This window comes from Crinia signifera, chromosome 2 (genome assembly GCF_055691185.1).
Source record: "Crinia signifera chromosome 2, ASM5569118v1, whole genome shotgun sequence".
NCBI lineage: Eukaryota > Metazoa > Chordata > Amphibia > Anura > Myobatrachidae > Crinia > Crinia signifera.
Genome location: NC_139218.1, coordinates 380,478,157 through 380,486,494, shown reverse-complemented (window position 1 = coordinate 380,486,494; position 8,338 = coordinate 380,478,157). Strand labels below are relative to the sequence as shown.

General features: G+C 45.8%; 1 long non-coding RNA gene across 1 annotated transcript; it reads left to right on the top strand.

Moving 5' to 3' along the window:
* Positions 1 to 2,535: 2,535 nt before the first annotated feature.
* On the top strand, positions 2,536 to 4,212 carry LOC146059240 (uncharacterized). The gene is made up of 2 exons (XR_014470203.1): positions 2,536 to 2,607; positions 4,050 to 4,212. It is a non-coding gene; the product is annotated as an uncharacterized LOC146059240 (long non-coding RNA).
* Positions 4,213 to 8,338: the final 4,126 nt, after the last annotated feature.

Sequence of the window (8,338 nt, the reverse complement as noted above, 5' to 3'; positions counted from 1 at the left end):
TCAAGAGTAGAAGCCATCACTTCCGCTGGGGACTCGCTGTCTATAGTGCTCACCCCCCGGACCTCCTCCACTGCTATACAGCACTGGGCCATCTCTTCCAGGGGGGTGAGCTCCAGCTTGGCAGGCATGGGGCCAGCCCCAGAGGTCTGGCTGTGTTGCCACCGCTCGGTCAATTTCTTCTTGAGGTTGCCTTTGAAGTCGTGCCACCTGCAATCAAAGTGTACATATTAATACATGTAACTCCTCATGTTTGCTGTAGCACCCATTGCAATCTGAAACATAATACAACATGTGCCTACTGACACCAAACTTACATTATATTATTTTTTCAAACCAACCCTTAGAAGATACAAAAACAGTCACCCTCCAATAACTATCAATTCAATGTCATGGCCAACATGTCTGTGCGTCCAAGCAACGTGAACACCCATTGCCCAACTCCATCTAATATTGAATGTAAACATTACTGGACTTGTACTACTCAAATGTTACACACATGTACTTGCCTCTTCTTAACGTGCTCCGTCTGACGAACTTGTGGAGCCACTGCATTAATCTCCGCCGTTATCTCCTCCCAGATCTTCCATCTCCTTGTGTGTGTCAACCTCACCGCTGGACACTCAAATAAATCACGTGCCCGGGTCACCAGGATGTCAAGCTCCCGCGGTTCATATGCCATGTTTCGTGTTGTTGGTTCCCGTGTTGCCCCACTGCGGCCACGGGCACGGGCACTGCCACGGCCACCGGTTGCTGTACCTGAAGTGCTGGGCTGGCTACTCTGTTGGGAAGCCACCTGCTGTGTTCCCAATGATTCTGCTGAAGCTGAGGATGGCCCAGCAGCTGATTGGCCTGATGTTGATGGGCCATCTGGGTCCTCTGGGTTGAGGGGGACATAGGTGGTGTTAGCCTCCATGCGTGCCAAGAGATTCTGCACCACCTGGTCTTCTTCTGAGTCTGAGCCAGGCATGTTTGCAACAACTGTTTGCCTTTCTAGGACAACTTTAAATACTATTTCTGTAATTGGCGTTAATCAGCTGCAACCTGCGTTCCGTACGACCGCGTCCCGTACGCCAGCGTCAACCGTGTGGCGCATACGGCCCGCCCATTGGTGTTGACAAATAATTCACAAAAACATGGAAAACTCAGTAAGTCTGATTTATTTGCTAAATGCAGATTCCGACACCAATGACCAAATACAACTGTGGTCGGACATGCAATGTATATTTGCATGTACTTCTGTACTGTGCACTTGTTTGCTATGTAGTACAACTGACACTACTCATTCCATATGTCAATCCAGTCCCCCACTTAGCCACAAGTAATCAGTGCTATCATCCAAATCACATGTGAAAGCACTCCACATTCAGGTTAGATGCTAGCTACTTTTCATTCCACCTCTGTAGTAGGGGCCAGTAGAAGGTAAGTGTACACATGGCAGCATGTGGAGTTAGGTGTAAGTGTCTAGAGATGCACACTATTTCACCTGTTGCTTATACCCATGTTTGGTGAATGTTATAGATTAGATATAATATGTTACCATCATATTTTACACTGTTTAGAATGGATGTGCGATGCAATGGGTTAGCCGTCTGTTCGGGCGCATACACGCTGTTAGTGTAAAAATGAACAATAAAGTTAATACCAAATATCACTCTGATCAACCAATGACAGCACATGATTGTTTGATGTGTGCCATTGCTAAGATGGCGGCTTATGGCAGAGCAGCACCCTTCTCTGCAGCCGAGCTAAAGACACTGGTCTCCGTTATGGAGACCAGGCTGGGTCGTGCGGGCCCATTCATCACCAATAGGCAGAAACGCTCTGCCTATGCGGTGGCCCGCCGGCGGATATACGCCTGCACCCATGTGCGGCGGACCATCGCTCAGCTGGAGCGGCGGTGGTCCGACCTCCGGCGCAGGGAGCCAGAGAGGCTTCAAAGCATAAGGGCCAGCATTGCTAGATGTGAGTATTTCAACAGTAAATGTGGATTTGTACATGATTGCTTACCTGACATTATTTAATCCACTAAGGTCAGCAGCCTGATCATGAGTTAAACATGCCATACAATATATGAGTGCTACTTCCTGATTGACACCCTGTAATGGTCATAAAATATGTTATTGGGGAGGATTAATGCTTGTGATGCTTACAATGGCCCAAATGTCACAGCATACCTGCCATGTTACAGGCTGTGTTTTGTAAAGGCCACTGAGGAGCTGTTTGCATGTACAAGTATCAGTACCTCTAACCTTAGCATTTATAGGTTGATAAGGCTTATTTCAAATTACCACTAATTGGCACTTTTTTCATTTTTCCCAAACACAGCACGTGCACGAGCAAGGCAGGCCCGGGAGGAGGCAGAGGCAGGTCTGCCACAGGAGGAGGCAGAGGCAGGTCTGGCACAGGAGGAGGCAGAGGCAGGCCTGGCCCAGGAGGAGGCGGAGCCAGCGATGGCCGAGGAGGAAGAGATTGAGGAAGGGGTGGAGGAGGCTGAGTGGCCAGTGGAGGCAGAGGTGGCAGCCGAGGAGGAGGTCGTGGCGGCCGCGGAGGCACAGGAAGAGGGGGAGGATGAGGAGGCCTGTGTGGTTGAGCAGGCGGCCGAAAGTGGTATGTATACATAAAGATTCGTTCTTCCTTTTGTCATCCACTATTTGATATGTAGCACTGTTGATTCAAATGTGTTTGAAAATACTATAAAGCCAAACAACAAATTGGGTAGCAACAGACACACTTTGGGGTTAGATAGGGTGGCCAAACCATCACTTTCATCCTGGACACATATTAATGACACAGGTTGTGCGGATGGCTTTCAGGTCGAATTGAAGTGCCACTGAACCTGTGTAGTTAATCTGTATCCAGGAAGAAAGTGATGAGTTGCTCATGTAAGGGTTACATGTCCCTGCTGGTTGCATACAATCTGTAGGCTCATATAGGTGAGTAGAGTTTACTGGTGAATGATCTTTGTTAACTAGATTCAGTATGGCATAAATGGAGTATGGCCAGGCGTGGCTTAGACTGGAGTAACAAGTGGTGAGTGCCCCTGGGCCCTCCTCTAGCTAACCACCCCCTGCGGTCTGCATGTATGTTTTTCACCATAATTGTGTGTTGATTTGGTCTTAGTAATGCTTTTGAGCATGGGAGTGGGTTAGTGCTGCAGCTTCCCCTAACTGGCATTCTGACAATGATTTCTGGAGCAGACCATCAGCAGGCAAGCCATGCTTGATTGCACAAATGTACTGAGCATTCCTGAGAGTTGTGTAACTCCCCTGCCAGGCTCCATCATATAACAGACACTGAACTTTGTTTGCCGAATTGTGATTGGTGCAGCGCGTGGCATGCTTCTCAGAGCTTAGTCATGGGTGGGTTTGGATGGAGAAGGAGCAGTATGACTGTGAGGTGTTCTACAGAGTAAAGGGTAGAGGGCCAAAATCAGCCTTTCCATGTAGTATGTATGCATGTATGTATAGGTGTATGTCTCATATATATAGGTAGATATGTGTGTATATATATATATATATAGTTATGAGAAAAAGATGTAGAGGGCGCTGTAGGAATTCCCACCACCTTATTGTGTGCTCAAGTTTCAAGCAGATAGGTAGATAGGTAGAGTAATAATTCATTCACATTTATTAAAAATACAAATGTATGACATTTACAAATTCATATTCTTGTGAACCGCAAGGAAACGACCCGACGCGTTTCGTCTCCGAAGAGACTTCCTCAGGGGTACACGGTAGAATGCGGTATGTTGTAAAAACAATCTTTTAAAATTCTTTGTAAGAATCAAACAGAGTTCGGAAAGGACTTTGTAAAATTCCAATGTAGACAGGCCTTCAATAAGGGCCCTTTTGGCAGAATAGGGCGCTGGAAAAAAGGGGGAGGAGTGTACCAGAATTTGGTGAGCACAACTGAACTCTCCTGCACCTTTTCCAGAATATATATATATACACACACACCTCGCAGAATGCATGTTTAAAATGTAGGTTTGACTATGTTAAATGTATGCATGAATATCATTAGTCATTTTTCATTTTGAATTTCCTCCACAGATGAGCCTGCCCAAGCAGAGGAGGGTCGCCGTGGGGCCCTCGTAAGACTGCGAGGCCTGATGCGCCTCATGCTCGAGGAAATGGACCGCCTAATAGATGCGGAGGATTAAATTATTGTTTTGTTGGCATTTGTTTAATAATAAATCGTTATTTAAAGTTCAAAGTTGTCAGTGTTTTTTTCTAACATGCTAAAGTATATGTGTAAGTTGTTTAAAATGTTTAAAATAAGCAAAATGTACATAGTGTATATAGATGTATGTTAGGGTCATATGCTGTAAGGGTTAATGTGTGTCATGAATGTAGTAGGAATGTGGGTCAGTATAGATGAGCATTTAATTGATTGAAATTGCTAACAATCTCTTTTTTTTTAGGAGGTTGCCTAATAGCCTAAGTGGGTCATGTGATCGCTGTGTGTACTCAGTACAAAAGTGTTGGATTGTGCGTAAATACTCCGCATCGGGGCGTACGGACAGCTTTCCGTACGTTCTCACGCGGTAAGACCGTGCTTGTGCGGGAAGACCGTGCAAGAATCTGTACGTTTCCCCCGCACACGCACGGTTTGTATGTCGTCCGTACACACGCCCTGTTCTTAAAGAGTGAGTCCGTCCGAATGCGGAGGACACGTGGGCGTTTCTACGGACGATGCCCGCACGCTGCCGCACAGCGATGCGTGCGGCCCGCACCGTAAGAATTCGGGAATATCCGCACCGATCAGAATAAGGCCCATTGTCTGTGAACCATCCAGATACTGCATTGAATTGTCTGTTTGAACAATTATTCCAAGGTCGCATCCATTGGCTTCACCCTGCCCAGAAAACTAGGGGAGGTGACACACCTACATTTTCTCCAATGCTGCCCATCACCACCACCACTCCCCAAGTGGCTGCACTGCTGCATATAAATCATGCTATGGCTTTGGGTACTGCAGAACAGATTTATAATTGGCAGACTAAACCAAGTTTAATTTGCCAAGAGGTCTGCCAGGACCTGGTTAAATTTTCAGGGTGTGGCCTTTCCACGGGTGGTGTGGTCACGCCTCCTTAGGAAAAAAATGTAATACAAATAAAATATTGCTGCAGCCGTGGTGGACATACCTCCCAACTTTGGTGTCCATCGAGGAGGGACTCTTTCTTGTGCTCGTTTTTGGGGGTGTGACCTTGCAGTCAGGGGATGTGGCCTACGATCACAGTGCTCTTGCAAGGCCACGCCCTGTTTATTGGCTTTGTTGAGGGGGGAGGGGCATGGTTAGCACTGTGTGAGCTGACCCCCTCCTTCTCCCTGGCGCTATAGAGAAATGATGGGCAGGGGGGACTCCCAACTGTCCACCCCACTGCGGAACACTGTCGGACGCGGGTGGTACGTGAGACAATCCTAAAAATATGAGACTGTACTGAGGAAATTGGGACAGTTGGGAGGTATGGTGGTGGAGCAGAAAAGGGCAATTTGAGGGGGAGGGGGGGGGGCAAATAGATTGGAGCAGAGGCTAATCAGCAGCAGCCTCTCCTCACTGCTGCTGCCCTGGATGGCCAAGCCATCATGCCCGGGCCTGGGTATTTAGCACCTGCTCCCCCCTCTCAGCGGCCATGTTGGTGTCAGTGGGTGTGGCACTACTATTTGAATTTTTAACTGTGCTGTAGCCCCTCCCCTGAATCCACCACTGCTTTTTATACATTAAAAATATTTCAAATACGAAGGAAAATTACATGTAACTGACGTTCTGTGTATATTGAAAAAAAAAAAGACTTTTAGCCGACAGCCATAGAGACAAATGACTCTCCCTCCATTTACGATGATGTGTATGGGCACTTGAGAGCAATAAAATACAACTTAGAAAAGCAAATAATTAGTTTAGGTTTCCATGTTATGAGATTAGACCTCTCAGTATAATTAATGTTATGGTCTGTAGATAAATAAACCCATGGGGGCATTTCTATCTAAGACACAATAAATACTTACTTATATGGTCTGTCCTATGTCAAACAAACAAAAAGCCCGCCCAGTGTACTCGCGTTATGTCATTAGGAAAATACACACTTATCTTTATGTAAAACAAACTCTATACATACAACAGACACAGCAGCCTCATAGGGGTGCGCCGCGGGATGTTTTCAGTGACTCATTGGTGCATTGGGAACTAGATGTAAATAACTGACAGCAGCTTATTTCAGAATGGGATGAAGGAACGGCTCAGAGTTACTGTAAGTGTGAGACGTGTTGCACAGATCCCTCTCCCTCCTGCTGGTTACATCCCAAATTAGTTTTCGGTTCACTTTTTTAAAGCCCAGTAAATGTGTGGCACACCCAACCATGGTGAATGTGTGGAATAAAGGTGCCCATACACGCACCGATTTCCTGGTACTTTTTGTGCTAAATCGCATCGCATATGTTGTGCATGCAGTGTGCGTGCGATGCGATACGATACAATCAAAAGACAGTACAAAAAGTATGTGCAGGACATACTTTTTGTACTGTGCGATGCCGAGGGAGCGCGCATCTTATTACATAGCATCGCACCGGGAAAATCGGTGCGTGTATGGGCACCTTAAAGCTGGCCATACATCTACAGATCGATTGTCAGATCTGGCTGGTTGGAACAAAATCCTGGTCATGGATGAGAGCAAATGACAGTTGACCATTTGCTTTGAAATGCTGGAAAACGGCCAAAAACTGTCATCCAGATATTACCAGGTTTTTGTTCCAACCAGCCCAATCTGACAATCGATCTGTAGATGTATGGCCATCTTCACCTTGCAATGTGGGGGGATATCCCCTGTTCTTGGATTCTGGTAGTTCATTGAAGCTCTGTCGATGTTCGAGAAGTGAATGGCATTTGAAATACTTAATCAGGTTATTTTATTGATACGCAGTTAAATAAGGAACCCTCTTTCTGCATTCCAGAGGGAAAACACTCTTGTCACTTTTTTAAACAAGAGGGTGAGTTTTGAAGAAATGGCACTGAGTTAAGTTGGAGTTCGGACAATACTAATCTATTCATGTGACTTTTGATGTTTGTGACTTCTCCTCCACCTCCCGGGCTTGTTTTTATCATGGTTATCAAGGTGGAACATGCAACGAAATATGGAATCAATTGGTAACGGGTTTTCCACATAAATGGTCACTCGGAATCAAACATTCAAAATGTACAAGCAAGGGCACATACCTTGACACATGTAAAGGTATATTTAAACAGGAAGCGGGTGCAAACCCGAACTCACAAAGGAATTGACGTTAACACTCCACAAAAGGTATCTTTTCAACTCGATATGAAGTGATGATAAAGCTCCTCGGGAAACGCCTCTTAAATATAGTCCACGACTTATATGTATAAAAATATTTTTTATTTTCTGTTAAAAAAATTCTTAAACCTATGGAGTTCTTTTCTGTAAAGTTTTAAACTGTAAAATAAAACACAACTGAGTGATTCTGGTCCTAGTTTGCAGCAGTATTACACCCCTGTCCGAGCACCGTAAGACCTCAATGAACGGTCTCTTTAACCGTACTACACCTTTACACCGTAACACTTCCAAGCACACAACACAAAATACCACCGTAATATTGTAACTATCAACACATTATACTAAAACTCTATGACAATTTAAATGTACCATAAGCTACACTTTCAGGTACCCGCCGTCGCTAGCCGTTGCAATGGTATTACTAACCATATTTAAGTTCTACACGCATAACCCTCTGAGGCACTTATGTATTATATAGCTTTTCTTCTGAACTTGTAACTTGGTGTGACTGCTATGCTATTGCTGGTGCCTGTCCTTGTGTTTCCCTCCTATATCCCTATAGATTGTAAGCTTGCAGCAGGGCCCTCCTACCTCCAAGTCTGTTGTTACCCAGTTTGTTTTATCACTGTCTACTATTGTAAAGCGCAACGGAATCTGCTGCGCTATATATATATATAATGGAATCTGATGCTCTATATAAGACACTGTAACGGAATCTGCTGCGCTATATAAGACACTGTAACGGAATCTGCTGCGCTATATAAGACACTGTGGGCGAAATGTAATGGGAGGCGTTTTTTTTTTCCCAGGGCTGATGTCGAGAAAGTCGGCTCCTGATTGGCCGCTAGGCGGCCAATAGAATCATCCGGAGGAAAGGCGCGGAAGATGTAAATCTCTGCGTCTCTCCAGTCCGTTAGCGGGTACCAGCTGGGAGCAGCCGGAGAAGATGCCGAGGTCGTCGCCGGGGACCAGGTGAGTAGGATTTCCTTCCTTAGGTACCAAGGCCCAGGAACCGGACTCTTCTGCCCTGGAGCCCCGGACCCCGGACCAGCC